The sequence below is a fragment of the Dipodomys spectabilis genome, unplaced genomic scaffold (assembly GCF_019054845.1).
Source record: "Dipodomys spectabilis isolate Male_0828 unplaced genomic scaffold, ASM1905484v1 ptg000093l, whole genome shotgun sequence".
NCBI lineage: Eukaryota > Metazoa > Chordata > Mammalia > Rodentia > Heteromyidae > Dipodomys > Dipodomys spectabilis.
The window spans coordinates 739,941-762,578 of NW_024870770.1; the positions used below are offsets into that span (position 1 = coordinate 739,941).

The 22,638-nt window shown below is 39.2% G+C and overlaps 1 pseudogene; it reads left to right on the forward strand.

The window, feature by feature from the left end:
• The first annotated feature begins 583 nt into the window (after positions 1 to 583).
• LOC122112313 lies at positions 584 to 683 on the forward strand (annotated as a pseudogene).
• The last annotated feature ends 21,955 nt before the right edge of the window (positions 684 to 22,638 follow it).

The following is a 22,638-nucleotide window of genomic DNA, read 5'->3' on the forward strand; positions in this document are numbered from 1 at the left end:
GCTATTTTTGAAATGGTAGGTATAATAATTACATTTTGATAAAATACTTTCTAGTCAGAACTGTTTATTTCTCTATGATCCCTTGTAACTAAGATTAGTTTTGTTCCACTAAGATAATCTTTGCTGTCAGGGTAAGATATTCTGTTTGGTCTGTTACTATATGGAAGAAGGGTAAAGGATCAGTAGACATTTGTGCCACTAAAACCTCATTTGGGAAATTTTAAGCTGCAAAAGTTTAGAAGTAGCACTTCAGCAAGGCTTACTTTGAATCCATTAGCTCCACAAAGCTAACTCAGTTGATAAATAAGTACTTGAAAAGCCATCTCTTTGAACCTAGCTATAAAGGCTTCAAAGTATGATCAAGTTTAAAATGAAAAAGACTTAAAATAGTCATTGGCAAAAAAATGCAAGTGTGAGCAATCTACCGAATAATATGTTTTTTCCACTATACACAGAATTTCAGAGAAATAAGATCAATAGCATTGTTAGTAACAATAAGGTTTCCTTGTTACAAATAGACAACCAAGGAAAAATGCCTGTATAAAGATTGCATCATTAACGTCTTAAATTTACAGGATACTACATGCTTCGGCAGCACGTATACATAAATTACAACAATATAGAGATTAACATGCCACTTGGACAAGGATGATATGAAAATATGCTAATTATTCCATATTTTTCATTCTTCAGTTGCTAGAAATGAAAAGCAGTTATTAAAAAGTTGATTACAAAAATACAAGTGTAACAACATATGTGATTCATATAATTATAGTTTGATATCAGTGTATTAAATCTTCACCTTAGAAATGTCTTTACGTAGCATAACCTTTACAAAACTTTTGAAATTAGATAACATTTTAATTTTATCCCAAAGAAATAAAATACTATAAGGACCTAGGAGAAAAAAGAATCTTAAACTGTTTTTATATGGAATGCAATCTGTAAGGACACATTTATTAATGAATTTATATAATATATAACAATGTAGTATTCAAAGTATTATATCTAGGAGAGAATGAAATAGATTATGGACATTTTACAAACAGAATACAGAATATGTTAAAATATACCTTCTTTAGACAAGCACCGGAAATATCTTCAGATTCTGTACTACTCATTTCAACAGATACGGTAAAATTATTTCTGATTTAAAAAATCACAAGCTCTACAGAAATCATTATATATGTATACAAACAACTCTTGAATATATTTTGACATCAAAGTCAGGCAATTCATTTGGAAGAATACCATGGAATCCATGAATTTTAAAGTAAGCTATTGCTGTGGCTTTGTATTGTGAAAATATTTTGTGCAGAGACAAAGGATGGACTGGCATTTTTGAAATTTAAGTAACTTATCCAAATCATTAAGACATAGGAGAACAATTTGTACAGCCTTTCACAACTTCAAAGAGGTAGTCACACATACTTATCTTTTGGCAGTATCAAATGCAGTTTCTTCCAAGTTGTTCTTCAGACCTGGTTTAATATAATGGTTCAAAAGAAGGAGATCAAACGTATCTTTGCTCTTTCTATTCCCAGCAGCAAGTTGCAAGGGGGTCAAGAGGCCTTTCATTTAGACATTGGTATGTGCATCATGATGAAGTAAGAATGAAGCCACACTGGTATTATTCCACGTATAAGCACTGTGCAGGTGTGTCCAGCCATTCACAGTTATTGCATGAATATCTGCCTCGAGCCACCAACTCATGGAAAATGTCTCAGTGTCAACTGTAGGTTTCCTGATGAAGAGCGGTATACTCATTGTCATCCCTAGTATTCACACGAGTGGCCTTTTTCGAAAGTTTTCACCACACTGTAGAAAGCCGATTAATTTCAGCAGGCCAAAGAAGAAATTTGCTTGGATCCTTCTCCATTTTTTTCTTGCAAATGATACCATTCCTCACTTTTTCATCTTCTTCCTTGTCTTCATCAGAATTCCCTAACCAGAGACTTTGAGTACCAGTCGGAATGAGGTGTCCATGTATTTCCCCAGTAGTTGATTTTGGTTTAATAATTAAACTTCAGTAGAGAAGCAAAAAGTTTAAAAACTGTTACAAAGTAAAGTAATTAATCAGAACATGTTACTATTCATACTAATCATAAGCTGAATTTATAGTGATAGTCAAATATGTAAGAAATGAGACAATTTGCCATACATTTGCACTTAATAAGTGAGAAAGAGTTTTCTAGGTCTTTTAAAATATATCTTAAGTTTAATAAAGAACCTATTCTGTGACATCATATGATAATCAGATAAAGCTGATATTAGAGCAAAGAACGGATTCTACTAAGTTTTTGCATATTAATGTATATACTTATTTTGGTTGTGGGAAAGTGGGGATTTCGACTTGAGTTATTGCTCTTGCTAGGCTGGCGTCATATCAGTGGTTAATTTTAGGATAGGTGTTCCCTTTCCACAAGAACATGCACCTGATCTGTCATTTTAGCCTTCCCAACATCAATGGCATCAGAGTTGCAGACCAACTTGTCAAGCTTCCTACCTTGGCTGGCCTGGATTCCGCAGTCCTTCCAATCTTAGCCTGTAGATAGTGCAGTGTGGTAGAAATGATTCAATGCACCCAGCTATAGATTGAGAAGGAGGTCCACTAAACTTTCGGCCTGGTTCTATTTTTAAGCCTCCTCAGTAGTTACGAGTAGAGGTGGAAGCCCCTGGTGCAAAGCAGTAAGAGTATTTTTCAAAGTTACTAGACATATATATGACTTGTGATTACCTCAGGAAAAAAATTCAAAAAATAACTTTAAATATTCACACTATAAATATTTTAAAAACAAAATATATGTGTCTGAATAATTTACATGTGTAAAAATCATGCAAAATTATATTAACTAGTCCTACAACTCTGAAGAAAGAATTACCCTAAAGAAACAGAAGAAAATAATTAAGTTCAAAATTTGAAATTTAGAAAATTAAATGAAGTGTACTCTTTAGATGACTTAAGTAACTGTAAACCCTCTGCATATAAATTTTCTTATAAAAATGCATGAACAAAGAAAGCAAAAGTACCCATTGATCAATAGCACCAGCAAAAGCATCAGTAGTTCTTTTTTTGAGCATACAAAAAAAATCGATGGAAGAAATAACAATGTTCCTTCCATAAGAAATGTACTTATTTATGTAACTGTAACCCCTCTGTACATTACCTTTACAATAAAATTTTAAATTGAAATTAAAAATATACTGAACAAGGGATCTTCAATCATATTATGACAAATTTCTAATCAGACACTAGATTAAATATTAGACAGCAAGGGCAACACATTTAAGGTGTTAAAAGGACATATCTAATACCAACCTTTCTAACAAATATATAAACTTCTCCCATGGGAGAGATGAGCTAAGTACCTAACAATGGCTCAGACATATAACCTTAACTACTCAGGAAGGTGAATTGTGAGGATTGTGGCTCAAAGACAGCTAGGGCCTTGTCCCCTCAAAAGCAAATTGTAGGAGAGCTGTCCTTGAGAAGGACAGAGGTCTTCTTGCCATGTCATTGCTGGAACAAATATAGGTTAAGGTGGCCATCAAGCATGGAGGCTATTGGCCAGTGTCTCCACAGAAGCAATTTATAAGATTCAGGAGTCCTCTACAAGATCAGAGGACTTTGACCACTGTCCTAGTAGTTTCAGGAATGGCATAACAATGACCAGAGCAACCTCAAGCACACATGGAGTCCTTAGCAACAGTCTTTGAAGCTTATGGGCTAGAGTATCAATGCTGGCAAGCTATGATTGTTCCACTTTTTCTCTGACTTCACTGGCCCAGACTCTGATTGGTCCATTTCTTCTATGATGTCACTATGATGGGCTGTGATAGCTCCATTTTGAGAGGTCATGCAGTCTATATAGGAAGACACTGTGCTCCAACCTATGTCAGTTAACACCTCTAGGAGCTCTTGATTGGTGACACGATGGACTGACTCAAATCAAATTCATGATTTTTCTGATTTGGGGGGGGCGTGTGAGTTGTCGTTTGGTTTTGGTATTTCTTTTTATTTTTTTCTGTGTTTCCATTATTTTATTTAGTTTATTTTAGGTAGACTTGCTACCTGCCATCATAGCAGAAGGATGGAAGAATACAAAGAATCATCCTCCATATCCTTCAATGAAGAGATCATCAATCAATACCAGATGAAAGAGCTCATTGACCATGGTACCAATGGACAAGTGAAGCTGACAATCCACACCTCACACACATGGAAGTGGCAGTTAAAATACTCCTGAAGGGATGAAATGATAAAGTTTGAGGCAGTGACCACTTGTTGCTTGTTTCTGTCTAGCAAAGCAACACGTGGTGGTAATCCAAACACCTGGTTGATTGTGTGCCTTTATAAGACCTGCAAATCTTTAGCTAAGGGCTCTCCTCCTAGGCTCCGCTGTACCGAAGTGTAGGACGAGGCCCAAGCAGCAGCACGTTTAAATAAAACAGCTATAGAGTCTGACTTTCGGTGGTCTTTTTGCAGGGGGGGGGGGTTCCTGCAACCATGGCATAACATATTAGTGGGGGCTGGTTCGGGATATGCCCCAAAGATCCCGGAGACCTCAGACTCCAAAGGTAAAACAGCGCTGTCTTTGTTCATTTGTCTTGTCTTCTTGTTTGTCTGTTTTACTTTCATTTTCCCTTGTGAGGATGGCCCCTCCAATTCGTAAAGGGTTGTCAAAGTGGACCTGCTTGCATGACAACACTGGAGGAACTGGGAGATGTTCCATATCCTCTTGTGGGGAGGGGATAACCCTGCTGTGTGGAGCAGGGGTTCTTGGAACCCCACCATATGGAGCGGGGTCCTTGGAACCCCTCCGTTTGGGGGCGGGGGTACTTGGAATCCTGCCGTGTGGGGCAGGGGTCCTTGGAACCCTGCTGTGTGGGGCGGGGGGGGGGGGGAGGTCCTTGGAACCCCACCGTGTGAATTGTGGGGCGAGGGTTGGTTTGGTGTTGGGCCAGAACTGACCAAGAGAGCCTTCTAACCGAAGCCCAACTCGCCCACTGTGGGTCTGCTCCTTCTGCTGTGGGGCATGGGTATGGAACCCCGCCATGACAGGAGTCAGTGGACCAATTTGGGGGATCTCCACTTTGTAAGCATTTTTTTTAAATAACTGTCAGGCCTGCATGTGTTTTGTTTGTATTGTTTTTGGACTGTATGACTGACAGGACTGGAAACCATGTGCAACACTCCATCTAGCTCCCTAGACTTACAAAAAGAAACTAAGAAAGAGGAAAAGAAAGTGTACCCCCGGGTTTTTCAGGGAGATAACTTGGAAGAAGAAATGTGTCCTCCCCCATACTCCCCTTCCCAGGTTCCTTTTGCAGAACCTGAGAATGATCAAGAGGAGGAGGGAGCTATAGAACACTTGGCACCTGCCCTTCAAGTTTCTGAGGGGCCAGTCACTCAACGCTGCAGTGGGATCAACCCCCCATCTAATGCAGCTGTTTTTATCCCTACGTGCCATAGACACTGTGGATGTGGATGGTCAACAGCAACCCAATAGTGTCCATTTTCTACCAGTGCTCTATACAATTGGTGCATACAAAACGCCCCCTTTTCTGAGAAACCCCAGGATTTAATTCATTTGCTTGAAACTATTCACTTTACTCATCAGCCCACTTGGGATAATTGCAGTCAGCTTTTACAAGTTCTTTTTACCACTGAAGAGAGAGACCATATCTGAGAGGCAGACCAGAAACATATCCGTGGCCCACAGGAGTGCCCGTCACGGATCCTGCTCTGATCGCTGCCTATTTTCCTGAGATCTGACCAACATGGGACTACAAGACAGTTGAAGGTAGGGAGCATCTCCTCATGTACCGCCAGGCTCTGTTGGCAGGTCTCAAGGCGGCGGCCTGCCGACCTACTAATATGGCCAAGGTTTATGATGTAAGACAGGGAGTAAGTGAAAGTGCAGCAGCATACCTTGAGCGGCTCTTGGAAGCTTTTAGTCAATATACTCCATATGATCTTGAGACCCAGGAGTTGGCTCAGATGATTATGTTTGCCTATATAAATCAAGCTGCACCAGACATAAAGTTGCAGGCTCTAGACAGCCTTGGTGAAAAGTCTATAATTAGGGATCTAGTAGCTACGGCAGGAAAGGTTTACAATAAGAGAGATAGAGGAGCAAAGACAGGAAAGCAAGGACAGAGAATGTAAAATGGACCATGAAAAGAGAAACCGGGCCAAGGAAAAGAGGCCAGATTTGTTGGACTCACCACTATCTCATGCTGAGCATACCTGGTTCACAGATGGCAGCAGTTTCATTCGAGATGGAAAAAGGTACATGGGCCCAGCAGTCACAATGGACACTGTGATAGTGTGGGTAGAAGCACTCCACCAGAGAACATCTGCACAAAGAGCAGAGCTAGTGGCACTAACAAAAGCCCTACAAATTGGAAAAGGGAAGAGACTAAACATTTACATAGACAGTCGGTATGCTTTTGCCACCGTGCATGTCCATGGAGCCATTTACCAAGAGAGGAGGATGCTGACAGCTGAGAGAAAGACTATTAAAAACAAACAAGAAATTTTAAGCCTCATCCAGGCCTTATGGGAAAAAGCAAATATTGCCATCATGCACTGCCCTGGCTATCAAAAGGGAACTGATTCATTAACCAAAGGAAATAACTTGGCTGATCAGGCAACTAAGGAGGCGGCCCTCCAGCCCGGAGCATAAGTACTGACTCTAGTAGACCCAGGGCCATGAGCTTTGCCTCCTGAGCCTCAGAATTCCAAGAAGACTTCGAGTGGATAAAGAAAATTCCCAAGGCCTATAAACCCCCTGGCAGAGAAGGAAACAAGGACTGGTGGAAAACTGGTGAGGGGAAACTTACCTTGCCACAAAGATTGGGCAAGGGGATTCTTAAGAGAATCCATCGGGTCTCTCACATGGGAACCTGAAGAATGCAGAACTTGCTCTGACACTCAAGTAAAAAAGGCAAGGGAATCAACTCTTGAGGACATTGTTAAAAATTGTAAAGCCTGTCAACTCACCAATGCCCCCAATCAGCCGGTTACAAAAGGAGCTCGCCTCCATGGAGATAGGCCAGGTGTGTATTGGGAAATAGACTTCACAGAAATTAAAACTGGAAAATTTGGATATAAAAATTTGCTAGTTTATGTAGAAACATTTTCAGTATGGGTTGAAGCCTACCCAACAAAGCATGAGACCACAAATATCGTGGCTAAGAAGATCCTGGAAGAAATTCTACCCAGGTATGGCTTCCCATCCCCCAATGGGTCAGACAATGGACCAGCCTTTGTCTCAAAAGTAAGTCAGGGAATAGCTCCTGCATTGGGGACAGATTGGAAATTGCACTGTGCTTATAGACCCCAGAGTTCAGGGCAGGTATGAATCAGACTCTATAAGAGACCTTAACTAAATTGGCCTTGGAGACTGGTGTAGACTGGGTATCACTCCTTCCTTTTGCCTTGTTTAGAACAAGAAATTCACCCTATCGGCTTGTCCTTACTTGCTTGCTGATTTGGATGATACTGAATTTCTGTGTAAGCTTGACTATTTACAGCTGGTGCATAAGAGTATGTGGCCCCAACTTAGAGCATTATATGATTCTGCTTCTATTCCTATCCCACATTTGTTTAAACCAGGGGACTGGGTGTTTGTTCGAAGGCACAATTTGCAATCTCAGGAAACACGATTGAAGGGACCTTACATAGTGCTACTGGCTACACCCACTGCCCTTAAGATGGATGGCGTTGCTGCTTTGATCCACTGTTCCCATGCCAGACCAGCTGACCCCTTTGCCCTGGATGACCATCAGGAAACATGGGAAGTCTCCAAGCATCCTACCCAACCACTGGGCATACGCCTCAAGAAAAGATAAATGGACTGATTGTTATTGCTATACTCGTTCAAGATCAAGAGCTGTTGAAGTTTAGTTTTGGGCCAGAGCCACAAGATTGTGGCTCAGGACCATAAATCAAGCGTGGGGGGGGGGGGGCGGGGGTTGAAAGGCTAAAGTTTGAGACAGTGACCACTTGTTGCTTGTTTCTGTCTAGCAAAGCAACACGTGGTGGTAATCCAAACACTTGGTTGATTGTGTGCCTTTATAAGACCTGCAAATCCTTAGCTCAGGGCTCTCCTCCTAGGCTCCGCTGTGTCGGAGTGTAGGAAGAGGCCCAAGCTGCAGCCCGTTTAAATAAAACAGCTGTAGAGTCTGACTCTCGGTGGTCTTCTTGCGGGGCAGGGAGGAGGTCCTGCAACCATGGCATAACAGAGAGAGTCCTCCAGTCATCAGTTAAAGAATGAAGTGGACATTTTTAAGAAGGTATGGCACAAACACACCATCAGGTTGTACCAGGTGATGGAGAAGGAAGAGTATATGTATCTCATCAATGGAACTGGCCAGTAGGGGGATACCTTCTGGGGTGGATCTCAAAATCCTGCCGCCTATAAGAGGATGAAACCAAGAGGCTCTTCACACCAATTGTAAGTGCTGTTCACTACCCACACCAGAACAGAATCACACACTGAGACCTTAATTCCAACAATATCCTGTTGGATACCAAAGGCAATATCAAAGTCAGTGGTTTTATCTGAGCATCTGGTTCACCCTGGGGCAGTTGCTATCAAATGTATGTGCTGCTGTGCTATTCCACCCCCCTAAATTTTCCTGGAAGAAAGAAATGATGGCCAGGTGCCAGTCGCTCACTCCTGTGATCCTAGCTATTCAAGAGGCTGAGGTCTGAGGATCATGGTTCAAAGCCAGCCCAGGCTGTCTCTATCCTCTGACCAGACTCATATTGATACCAAAGACTAATTTGAGGTGGAGATGGTAATGGATAGAGATGGCTAGCATATAGTTACAACTCTTCTCAGAATAAGCTGCTGAATGTGGGCCCAGGAACAGAGCAGTTCCAGACAAAGGGGAGGAGAACCCTAAGAGATATCAAAGATAACTTCACTTGAAAGCCAGAAGGCCCTGTTATTGAGATGGGGGAGATTTGTAGGTGGTGTACTAAAAAAAAGAGTTGAAATTGGGATCCACGAATTGAGATCAAAACACTGTTTGCCTAGCAAAACCCTCAGTCCAGCCAAGAATACAAGTACATCAACTGCCATAGAGTTCCTCTGGAGGGATTCCAGCCACTGAGCACCTTGTACTGCAGTGTAAACTGAAAGTTGTAGTTATCAAAGCATGTAATTTTTGTGCATACAAAACTACTTTAATTACACTTAAACTACACCCTAGTCATTACAATTTTTGTTTGATTTATTTTATTCTATGTTATTTAAGATGCAGTCTCATTATGTAGCCAAGTCTGATCTTAACTTCATAATTATACTGCTTAGTCTCCTAAGTGTTGTGATTACAGGTGTGTCCCTCTTTGTTGTCCATCATATTTTACCTGCATGTTACCTAAACTTTCAATACTTTATTTTATCCCTTGGCAATACTGCGGTTTTGATTCAGAGGCTGGTGCTGGGCAACCTAGTGCTCTACCACTTGACCTCTGCGCCTGGCCTTACTCTTCATTTTGCTTTAGATGAGCTCTAATTTTATTATTTTTTGTATTGTATTTTATGTGCTTGGGTCAGAATCAGACTGTGATTGTAATGTATTTTCCTGCTGAGAAGCTTTTTTGTCCTTTTATATTTCTTATAAATATAAATTTTCTTCTTAATAAAAAGAAGGTACACAGAGGTGTTACATTTATATAAGTCATTTTAAAGTTGAAAACCTTATTTTAGAAGAGTAAAAATGCATATAATCACTAAATTTTATCTCTAGAGAAAATGGCTACAAGATTAAATGTTTTTGGAGGCTAGGTCAGTGGCATTTGGAATTGTTCTCACTTCAGCTCCAGACAATGCTACATAGCTCCAGGCCTGCATGGCCTAAATAAAAGCAAGTAAAAAGTAAAAAAAAATGATTTTTTAGGGCACATCTGTAGAAGGTTTGAAATACATTTGAAATACATTTTATTGACCTTTTGTATATTTCTGTGCTGATGAAAAGTGATATAGGAATTATGGTACAATATGACACACTCTTCTAACATAACATAGCATTATCACATTACCCAGCAATTCCATTGCTCATTGCGTAACCAAAAGAACTGAAAAGAAAAAACTAATAGCTCATATGCCAATAATAACAGCAAAGTTCACAATAGTCAGAAGCTGGAATTACCTGGAGTGTCTATAGATATACAGGTTTACAAAATATGAGGTAAGCATTAATGGAATATGACATCCACAAAAATGCTGCAATTAATATATATCTGTCACGGATGGACACAAAAAATAATCTACTATTTATGTGAAACATTGACTAAACCATTTTATAAGAGAAAATGGAAGATCAAAATTTCTGGGGAAGGTCATTGGGGTGATTATTACTCAATGATTGTGTGGATTCCATCAGTATCAACAAGATAGTTCACAAATAGAGGTAATGGTGTGGATATAATTAATGTCACTGAAATTTATACGTGCTTAGCAAGCATGAGGCCCTGCGTTCATCCCCAGCACATCCAAAAAATGCTAAATCTTTCTGTTACCTTTCTAATGTTTTGATTGTATCCCTCAGAGGATCTCTGGTGGATCTCTGATGTTTAGTCATGCTTTATAGAGAATCCATTATTTTAATATTAATTTTAAATTTTAAAGGAAACCTCATATATTAAAATGAGGGCAATGCCTGCAGATCTAATTCAAGAGGCTAAAACAGGAAGACCCTTACACAGTCTAGGCTGCATAGAGAGGTCATGTCTAAATTCCCATGGTTGCTGCTGAAAATGGAGGGACAATTATTTGTAAGTAATTGCAAGTGATAGATAACTGAGAGATAAGTTTTTGATCACATTATATTTTGGTCATGTCAGCTTGTATTTAATATTTACATGAATTTTAAAATTTTTCCTTTTTCCCTTTCTCTCAGCATGTCATTTTGAAACTTTATACTATGTTCTCATTTGCTACATTTAAAAAGAAACATAGTTTTCCTTTGTATTATATTAAACATGGTTTTTGATTTTTTTCTATATTATACAACTACTATTATTTACTTTTGAAAATGTTAGGGAAATGAACACGAAGATATGTATTCAAATGTTTTTTTCATGCAATTGTTTCTAACACATTTATAAGATTATTTCTTTGTTGATTTGTATGTCCCTTCCCCACAGTATAACTCCTGCTTTCACTGTATTTGATATCGGTATAATTTGTGGAGAGGAAGGGGAAAAACAAATCGTTTAAATAGGGATATAGGTGGACCCATTGCAACAATGAGATGTACAAGTCGTTATATCGAAAAATGAACTTTACAACTTTGGTGCGGGGAAGGGGGGGTAGCGGGGAGGATTGGGTGGGGGAGTGAGAGAGGATGGGAAAGGATAGGAAGGGGAAACAAAGGAGGAGACTACAATGCTTGATAAGAAATGTACTCATTATCTTGCCCATGTAATTGTAACCACTCGGTACAGTATGTTCACAATAAAAAATAAAAATTAAAAAAAGAAAATTTTTATGTTTTTTTCTGCATGTAAGGATTGGCCACTGTCTCGGAGATTTTTCTCAGTTCTGCCAATTGAGCCACAGATAAACTTCCAGCTTCATTCTTTTGAAAAGTCTCAGGCAAAGCCCAGCACAACTAAGGAGGCTGAAATCTGATCTTGATTTGAAGCCAGTCTGAGCAGCAAAGTATGAGATTCTTATCTCCAATTAATCACCAAAAAGCTGCGGGTAGTAGAAAGGTATCTAGCCTTGTGTAAAATAGGGCAAGTTCAAGCCCTAGTATTGTAATTACATTAACAAGTCTCATGGACTTTCTTGCTTGGGTTGGATTTGAACTACAACCCTTAAATTTCAGCCTCCTGGGTAGTTAGGATTTAAAGGCATGGGAAATCAACCGCAGACATTTTAATTTTTTTTTTTTTTTTGGTCATTCGTGGGGCTTAAATTCTGGGTTAGTTGCTGTCTCTGTGCTCTTCAGCTCAAGGCAAACAGTCTACCACTTGAGCCATAGAACCACTTCCAGTTTTCTGGTGCTTTATTAAAGATAAGAGTTTCACAGAATTTCCTGCCTGGGCTAGCTTGGAATTCTGATCCTCAGATCTCAGCCTCCTGAGTAGCTAGGATTACAGGCATGAGCCACTGGTGCCCGGCTTATTTTTAATATTTTTAACCAGCTCTTTCTTGCCTTCTACCTCAGTACATTTTATTTTGTCCAGTAGACCTGATCTTTGGGCCACATTGCTGTTCCTTAGTTATTTTGAAGGGGGGTAGGGGTTGAACACTCGGTATGGGTGCTGTCTTTGTGGTTTTCAACTTAAGGCAAATGCTCTACCAGTTGACCAACAGAGCCACTTCAGGTTATCTGGTGGTTAATTGGAGTACAAGAGTCTCATGAACTTTCCTGACAAGGCTGGATTTGAACCATGGTCTTCATATCTCAGCCTCCTGAGATTACATTGTAGAGCCAGCAGTGCCCTTCTGTTTCTTAGCTTTTTGACTTAAGGACGATGTTTTACAAATTCAACCACAGCTTCACTTCTAGGTTTTTTTGTTTATTTGACATAAGTTTCTAATGTACTTTTCTGGGTAGTCTGGCTTCAAACCGTGATCCTCATATTTCAGCTTCCTGAAGTGCTCTGATTACACACATGAACCACAAACCCATTGGTCATTTAAAAATATTAATATGTTTTTTTCCACTTTATCTTGTTAAAATTTTCCTTGTTTTTTTTTTTTTTACTTTTGTATATGTTTTTGTCCTGGGGCTATATATCAGCGATCGGATGCAATGCCAGAGCTTTTTCTTCAAAAGTAGTGGCTTTGCACATGAGCCAAAGTATAGCTTGTGGCAATATTTGTTTTGTCTTTGTGCTTGAACTAAAACCCTGGGTGCTGTACTAGAATGTGACTGCCCAGTTTGCATCTTGGGCCACAGCTCAACTACAGGTTTTTTTTTAACTCTTGGTAGTTAATAGGAGATGAGTTTTATGCAAAGCCCAGCATGAATCAGTTGGCTGAAATATGAGGATCACGGTTCAAAGCCAACCAAAGCAGGAAATCCCATGAGACTCTTAGCTCCAGTTAATCACTGAAAAACTCGTAGTGGTAATGATCTATCCTTGAAAAAAACAGCATAAATTCAAGCCAAACATAGCACACAGATGCATACACAGAGAAAGCCTCATGGACTTTCTTGCATGGGGTAGCTTTGAACAATGATTCTCAGATTTCAGCCTATCTTCATCCTCTCTCCTTTGAAAATTTTATGGATCCTGTGGCTTGACATCTGTCACTGGGGCCTATATCTTAGCTTTTACACTCAAGATTGGTGCTTTACCACCTCAGCCACAGCTCAAGGCTTTGTGCTGTGTAGCTGGGGATAAGAATCTCAAGCATGTTCCTTCCTAGACTGACTTGACTCTGCAATTGTCAGTTGTCAGCCTCTTGTGTAAAAAGGATTACACATATAACCATCAACATTTGGGTCATTTTAAAACATTAATATGTGCTTGCTTCCACATTTTTCTTTTTTTTTTTCTTTTTTACTTTTCCTGGGAGTGGAAATTGAAGCTCAGATGTTGTCTCAGGGCATCCATGGGACCAACCATAACATTTGGTTTTTGTGGGGAGGTTAATTGGAGAGAAAATAATCATGTATAGCTAAGCCAGATTCAGGAGGCTGAAAATTGAGGAGAGTCCATGACACTCTTTTCTCCAATGAACCACTAAAATCTGAGAGTTGGAGATTATTGAGCAAAATAGTGCAAGTTCAAGCACCAGGACTGCCAAACACAAACACACACACACACACACACACACACACCACACACACACACATACACACACACACACACACACACACACACACACACACACATCTTATGAACACCTATACTTGAGCTGAGCTTTAAACAGTATCCTCAAATTTTAGCCTAAGTAGCTAGAATTACAAATATGAGTCCCCAATGAAACTTCTGTTACTTGGTTTTTCTTGTCTTCTTCCACCCTTCTTTTCATTTATTTCATTCTTTTTGTTTGTGTTGGGCCTGGAGCTCAAACTCATGCCAGTATTGGCCTGACTCAGGAGGCTGAAATTTGGCCATCATGGTTTGAAAGCAGCCTGGACAGGAAAATCCATGAAATTCTTATCTCCAATAAATCAACAAAAACCTATCCCCAGTGTGGCCACCACACACAAAACAGTCTCCTGGAATTTCTTGATTGGGTGTGCCTTTACATAAGATCTTATATTTCAGCCTCCTGCATTTCTAGAATTACAGACATGAACCAAGAGTCCTGGGTTCTCTACTTCCAACCATTTAATTTTCTTATTGTGATGCTGAGGCTGGATCTCTGAGCCAGGGCATTGTTTCAATTGGCTTTTCATTCAAGGCTGTTGCTTCACAACTACAACCACAGTTTTATTTCCGGTGTTTTTTTGCTGGTTAGTTGCAGACTTATGCACTTCCCTGTCCAGGCTGGCTATGAACAGCAACCTTCAAATTTCAGCCTTCTGACTCACTAGGATTACACATATTGACCAAAATTTCATCCATTGCTCATTTTGAAACTTTAACTGGATTTTCTCACAACATTTTTACTCTTTTTCATAATCCTGAGGCTTGAATTCAGGGTTTGAGCACTGTCCCTGAACTTCTGTTACTCAAGGTGAGAACTCTACTACTTGGGCCACAGTGCCACTTTCAGTCTTTTTTATTTATGAGGTACTGAGGAAACAAACCCAGGGATTCAAACATGGTAGGCATGCACTCTGTTACTAAGCCACATTCCCCGCCATTCTTATACCTATTTATTTGTATTTATTTTTCCTTGTGTATGCTGGTCCTGGGGCTAAAAATCAAGTGCAGGCCCAGAAGTTTTTATTCAAGATTAGAACACTAAGACACGAACCACCACATAACTTGTGGCTATTACTTTTTGTTCTCTTTTAAGTAGCTACTTAGATTTGAGTCCATGAATTCTACCAGGGCTGGCTTTCAAATGTGATCCTCAGATTTTAATCTCCCAAGTGGCTACCATCAGAGGTGTGTGTCACCTATGCTTAGCACATTTTAATCTCTGAAATTGTCTTTTTCTTATCTTACCTTCTCTACATTTATTTATTTTATACTTTGTGTGTGTGTGTTGGTGTATATCAAGGTCTGGATGCTGTCCCAGAAAATACTTTCTCATTTCGGCCATTGGAGCCACAGTTCAATCACCAAGTTTTATTTTTCTTCCTTTTGGTGGTTAATTGGAAATAAGAGTCTCATGTAAAGCCCAGCAAGACATAGGAGGCTGAAATCTGAGGATTGTAGTTGAAGCCATCCTTGGCAGGAAAGTCCATGAGGCTATTTTCATCAACTAAATACCAAGACGTTGGGAGCGGTAGTGCTCCTACATTAATTCAAGCACAAGGTTGGCACACACAGATTAAAAGCCCCATAGACTTTCCTGTTTGGACTGGCTTTTAACTGGTATCTTCAGACTTCAGCCTCCTGAATAGCTAAAATAATAAGCAAGAACCACCAGTCCCAGGCTTAAATCTCAAATGGTAATTTCTTCTCTTCTTTCAGTTTTGTTTTTGGTCGACTTAGGGCTGAATTGGGAATTGTTTCCCAGGTTTTTCATGGAATTTCAGTACTTTACAACTATTATCACACCTTCATTTCCAGCTTTTACTGGGTACTTAGAGATAAAAATTTCAGTCACTGCCCTGCCCAGGCTGGCTTTGAGCTATGATCCTCAATTTCAACATTCTTAGTAGCTAGGAATACACACATAAACAAAAAAACCCATGGCTGATTTTGAAAATATAATTTTCACTTTCTCCCATATTTTATAATTTGTGGTCTTTTTTCTTTCTTTTTGTAAGTGTCTTTTTGAAAGTGAATAACTAGGAATAAACATGAACCAAAACCCATGATCATTTTGAAACTTTATGTTTCTCTTTACCCATCATTTTTAGTTTCTGCTTTTTTGTTTCTGTTTTTGTTTTGAAGTGCTAGGATTTCAACTTAGGGATTAGGTGCTCTTCCAAGCTTTCTGTTTAAGACTACCACTCAACCCAATGAACAGCTTGTAACTTATTTTTGGTGCAAATTAGATTTATGAGTCTCATGGACTTTCCTGCCTGGGCTGGTCATGAACGGTGATCCTTAGATTTCATCCTCCTGACTACCTCGTATAACATGTGTGAACAACAAATGTTTGATTCATTTCAATTACTCTTACTGACTCTTCCTTTTGTACTTCTGTTCTCCTTTTATTTCTTCTGTGTTTGTTCTGTGGCTTGAACTCAGGGTTTGGGTGCTGTCCCGGAAATATTTTCCCAGTTTTGCCAGGAGAACTACAGCTCAATTCCTGTTTTATTTTTTTTCTGTTTTGAAGGTTAATTGGAAATGATTATCATTTAGAGCCAGACCTGATTCATGAGGATGCAATCTGAGGATCAAATTTTGTACCAGCATGGGTAGGAAAGTCCATGATATCTCCAATTATAACCACTAAAAAGCTGAGATTAGTAGAGCCTTAAGCAAAATAGCACAAGTTCAAGCAAGAGGTCTCACACACAGACATACACAGACATAAACACACACACACACACACACACACACACACACACACACACGTTTTATGAACTTGCCTACTTGGTCTGGCCTTTAAATATTATCCTCAGATTTTAGCTTCCTTTGTAACTAGAATTAGAGTTATTATGAGCCATCAATGATTGGCTGATTGGCTCATTGAAGCCTCGGTTATTGGTTCTTTCCTTCTATCCTTCTTTACATTTATTAATTTCATTGTTTTGGGTGTGCTGCTCCTGGAGCAGGAACTCATGCAATTCCTGGACTGTTTCAGGAGGCTGTGGTCGGACCTTCATGCTTCAAAGCCATGTTGAGAAGGAAAGTCTAAGATCCTTACCTCCAATTAACTTCCAAAAACCTGGGAGAAGTACAGTACTAGCCCCAGGATGGCCCACAAACAACTGTCTTCTGGACTATCCTGCTTGGATTGGCCTTTATACTGGATTACCATATTTCTGCCTCCTGAGGTTTTAGAATTACAGCCATGAGTCACCAGCACCAGGTTCTCTTCTTATGACTATTTTTGTGATCCTGAGGCTGGGTCTCTGCGCCAGGGCACTGTTTCATAGCTTTCTCACTCAAGACGTGCTTTACAACTCCAATCAGAGCTTCACTTCTGTTTTCTTGTTTATTTGTTTTGCTGGTGATTTGATGATGAGACAACATAACCCTCAGATTTTATCTATCTGTGTATCTAGGATTACACACATGAAACAAAAACTCATGCTCATTTTGAAAATTTAGTTGGATTTTCCAACACATATTTTAATTTCTATCTTTTTTATTTCCACATGTATGCTGGGCTTTGGGCTATAAATCAGAGCCTATGTATTGTCCCAGTAATTTTTTTTCTCATCTATTTTTTCATTTATTTATTTTACTTTTTATTGTGAAAATGCCATACAGAGGGTTTACAATTACATGAGCAAGGTAATGAGTACATTTCTTATCAAGCATTGTTGCCTCCCCCTTTCTTTCTCCTTCCCATCCCTAGCCATCTTCCCACGACACCCCCATCGCCCTGACAACCACCCTCCTGAGCCATTGTTGTAAATTTTTTTTCAACATATCATCTTGTACATCTCATTGATGCAATGGGTCCACCTGTATCCCTATTTTTTTTGCCCATCATGGGGCCTGAACTCTGGTCCTGGGCACTGTCCTTCAGCTCTTCAGCTTGAGGCTAGAGCCCTACCATTTGTGCTACAGTGCCACTTCTGGATTTTTCTGCTTATGTGTTGCTGAGGGATTGAACCCAGGGCATCATGCATGCAAGGCAAGCACTCGACCACTGAGTCAGCTTCCCAGTTCAGTCCCACTATATTTTTAATGCTAGACCTCTAATATGTGAGCCACAGCTCCATTTGGGGCTTTGTTTTAAACCATATTTGCCTAATTAGAGTTGAGTCCATGGACTCCCCTGCCTTGGCTGGCCTTGAACACTGATCCTCGGATGTGAGACCCTTGAGTAACTACAAGAACAAGTGTAACCTATTTCAGTTTTGCTCATTTTAACCTCTGAAATTGGCTCTCTCTTTTCTTCTTCCACCTTTCTTTTCATTTATTTATTTTATTCTTGTGAATACTGTTCCTGGAGATTGATCTAAAGGTGTTGGTAATGTTCCCGACATCATTGTCTCATTTCTGCCATTGGAGCCAAACGTCAAGCTCCAGCTGTTTTATTTTTTTTCTTCTTCTTTTGGGGGGATCATTGGATATAACAGTCTAATGGAAATTACAGAATGATTCAGGGAGCTGAAATCTGAGGATCAAAGTTTGAAGCCAGCCTGCATAGGAAATTCCATGATATGCTTTATCTCCAATTAGCTGGTAGTGATTCCACTAATGAGATTGATAAAACTCCTGCCTAGAGTAAAGTAGAACAAATTCAACTCCCATGACTAGCACACACAGAAAAATGGCCAATGGAATGTCCTGTTTGGGCTTACATTTAAATGTTATTTTCTGACTTTATCCTCCTATGTAATTAATACAACATGTGTAAGCAACCAATGATTGATTAATTTATTTTTTTAATTTTAATTTAAATTTTTGTGAACATATTGTACAGAGGGGTTACAATTACATTGGCAAGATGTCAAGCATTGCAGCATCCTCCTTTGTTTACCCTTCACATCCCTTCCCGGCCTCCCCGAGCCACCCCAACCAATACCCCCTACTCCTCTCACTGAAGTTGTAAAGTTCGTTTTTGACATGACAACTTGTATTTCTCATAGTTGCAACGGGTCCACTTGTATCCTTAAACGACTTGTTTTTCCCCATCTCCTCCACAAATTACACCGACATCAAATATAGTGAAGGCAGCAGTTATACTGTGGGGGACATACAAAGCAACAAAGAAATAATCTTATAAATGCATTAGAAACAAATGCATGAAAAAAAACATTAAAATACATATCTAAGGGTTCATTTTCATAACATCACATTATCTGACCTTTTCTGCTTGACTCATACATATACTAGATATTGCAAATAAGGGAAATCATGGGACCTATGTTTCTTTGGGCTTGGTTTACTTCACTTAATATAATTTTTTCCAAGCCTTTCCATTTCCTAACAAATGGAACAATGTCATTCTTTCTGATGGAGGCATAGAATTCCATTGTGTGTATATTCCAAATTTTCTGGATCCATTCATCTACTGAGGGGCATCTGGATTGGTTCCATGTCTTAGCTATGATAAATAATGCTGGAATAAACATAGTTGTGCTGGTAGCTTTAGTGTGGTCTTGTTTGTAAACATTTGGGTAAAGGCCCAAAAGTGAGATTGCTAGGTCATACGGGAGCTCTATGTGAAGTCTTTTGAGGAACATCCATACTGCTTTCCAAAGTGGTTGAACAAGTATAAACACCCACCAACAATGAAGTAAGGTTCCCTTCTGTCTACATCCCCTCCAGCATCTGTTGTTGTTAGAGTTCTTGATTATAGCCATTCTAACTGGGGTGAGGTGGTTTCTCAATGTTGTTTTGATTTGCATTTCATTTATGGCTAGGGAGGTTGAGCATTTCTTCATATGTCTATTGGCCATCCTTCTTTCTTCTTCAGAGAAGTTTCTGTTTAAGTCTTTAGCCCACTTATTTATTGGGCAGTTGTTTCTTTGAGGATTTGTTTTTGGGAGATTTAATTTTTTGAGTTCCAGGTATATTTTAGATATGAAACCCTTGTCCGTTGTATGGCTAGTGAAGATCTTCTCCCAATCCGTAGGCTTTCTATTGATCTTGCTAGCTATGTCCTTTGCCATGCAGAAGCTCTGCAACTTCATGCAATCCCATTTGTCCAACCTTGCTTTGATTTGTTTTGTTTCCGGGTCTCTATTCAGAAAATTTCGGCCTGAGCTAAGGAGATCTAGGGTTTCTTCTATTCCATCCTGTAATGTTTTCAGAGTGTCTGTTTGACTCCGAGGTCTTTGATCCATTTGGAGTTGATTCTGGTGCAGGGTGATATATAAGGATCTAGCTTTAGGTTTCTACAAGCAGTTAACCAATTTTGCCAGCCTCATTTACTGAAGAGGCTGTCTTTCTTCCATTCTATTATTTTAGCTCCCTTATCGAAGATTAGTTGGCTATAGGTCTGTAGCTTCATTTCTGGGTTTTCAAATCTATTCCATTGGTCCTGAGGTCTGTTCTTATGCCAGTACCAAGCTGTTTTGATTACTATGGCTTTATAGTAGAGTTTGAAATTTGGTATTGATATTCCTCCAGCAGTGTTCTTTCCATTGAGGAGCATTTTTGCTATTCGGGGTCTTTTATTGTTCCATATGAATTTTTGGATTGCCTCTTCTATTTCCTTGAAGAATGACGTTGGGATTTTGATAGGTATCGCGTTGAATTTGTAGATAGCCTTGGGAAGTATTGCCATTTTCACGATGTTAATCTTTCCAGTCCAGGAGCATGGGAGGTTTTGCTATTTTCTAAGTTCTCTTTTGATTTCCATTTTCAAGATTTTAAAGTTTTCATCATAGAGGTCCTTCACTTCTTTGGTTAAGTTAATTCCTAGGTATTTTATTTTTTGTGGGGCTATTACAAATGGAGTTGCTTTCCTAATTTCAGCCACACTTTTCTCATTGTTGGCATACAGAAAAGCCATTGATTTTTGAGGGTTAATTTTATACCCTGCTACTTTGCAAAATTTTGTGATTGATTAATTTAAAAGCCTGTCACTGACTATTTCTTCTCTTCTTCTACACTTCTTTATTTCTTTTGTGCTGTTCCTGAAGCTTGAAGTCGGGGTCTTCGTGTTTGTCTTTTTATATGTTTTATATAACTTGTTTCAGTTTTGTTGTTCTAATGTTTCGTTTGTTTATGTTGCTTTATATATCTTATTCTTATATTTCACAAAAGTAACTTTTAGCTTGGTACGGGTGGCTCATGCCTGTCATCCTCCTCAGGAGGCTGACATCGAGGATCACAGTTTGAAGCCAGCACAGGCAGAAAAGTCTGGGAAATTCTTATTTCCACTACACTACCCAATATACAAGAAGTGGAGCTATGACTCAAGTAGTAAATTGTTGGCCTTGAGCAAGAGAACTCAGAGCTCTGAGTGCAAGTTCATACCCCTGGACTGGCACAAAAATAAAACTTTCATTACCTTATATTATATTAGGATTACTGGTGTCAGAATCCAGTCTTAGTTTTAATGACCAACTTTTGTAGCAGATGCAACTTTTGAATTTTTCCCTAGGAAATTTTGTGCTTGTTTTATTCCTTGCCTTGTATTTACATTCCACTAATGGCATTCTTATTTTTTTTGTTTGGAGGGACATTTCCATAATTCAATGACATAAAAAACATGTCTTGAATTTTTCTTTATTTTAAATAGGAAAGGGAAACTCTGAGTCTGAATCCAGCAGAGAGCGAATTATGGTTTGATTGCAGAGCTGTTAAATCTATTCCTGGAGGTGGGAGGCTACGATTTGCAGTGCTTTGGTGGATGAGTCTTCATGCAGCTTCACAATAAACTTCTAAGATGTCACAGTCAACTTTGCCATTACAACAGATAGGTGTCAGCCACTGATCTCACCCTTACATGGACTTTAGATACACAAAGAAGAAAAAAATAATTAGAAGAATTAACTATTAACCACAAGATCACAGCTTGATGAGCTTTCCTGACTGAATTCTGAGATTACATGAGCAGGGCAGTTTCATCTACACAAGGCTACTAAGCACTAAGGACCAGGCAATGTTGTAGGCAACTGGAGAAACAGATGTGAATACAGCTGCAAGTGGCCTGCTCCATGAACCTTTCATGCTGAAGGAGAAAACCAGAAATTACAATGATAATGTCAATATTTCAGAAGGATGGTAATGTGGGGAGACAGCTTCACATTGAGGGTGGGAGGAAGGCACATATGATCTAACAGCAGGGGACATCATCCATGCAATTATTGCTTTTCCATGCTGGCTCCAATCTCAATCCCAGATCTCATCCTTCTGAGTAACAAATTATAAGTATGAGGCACCTGCAGTGAGCTCTTTGATATAAATACCTATAACCAATTTTTGCTAAGTTTGTTGGAAGTTTCTTGAGAGGAAGGTTCAAAATTAAATATATTGTGTGTCTTAAACATTCTTTTCATTATCTTCTAATTATTTGAATATGAGCTGTCTTCCTCACTTTTGGGAAAATTTTTTCATTGTTCAAATCCTGGGGAGGGAAGGAAAACCACAGTTTCTTTGCCAAACTTGAAAAAAAATAGTCATTTCAACTTACCAGTTTTGCCAAATAGTATGTCATGTCCTTGATGGATTTTTCATCTTCAACAATGTTAGATGAATGAAATTATAAATGGGAGAAAATCAACCACATAGTAACAAGTTTATCACAATGACAGATATAAGCTGTCTACTTTCTACCGGATGAATCATTTGCCACAGCATTAAAAATCTTGAATAAAAACTTGGAGATTCTTCCTCTTTATATAAAGTTGGATTTTTGTTTTGTATTTTTTTTGTTTTTGCTTGGTCATGGGGCTTGATCTTGGGGTCTGGGGGAAGTCCCTCAGCTATTCAGCTCAAGGAAAGCACTCTACCAC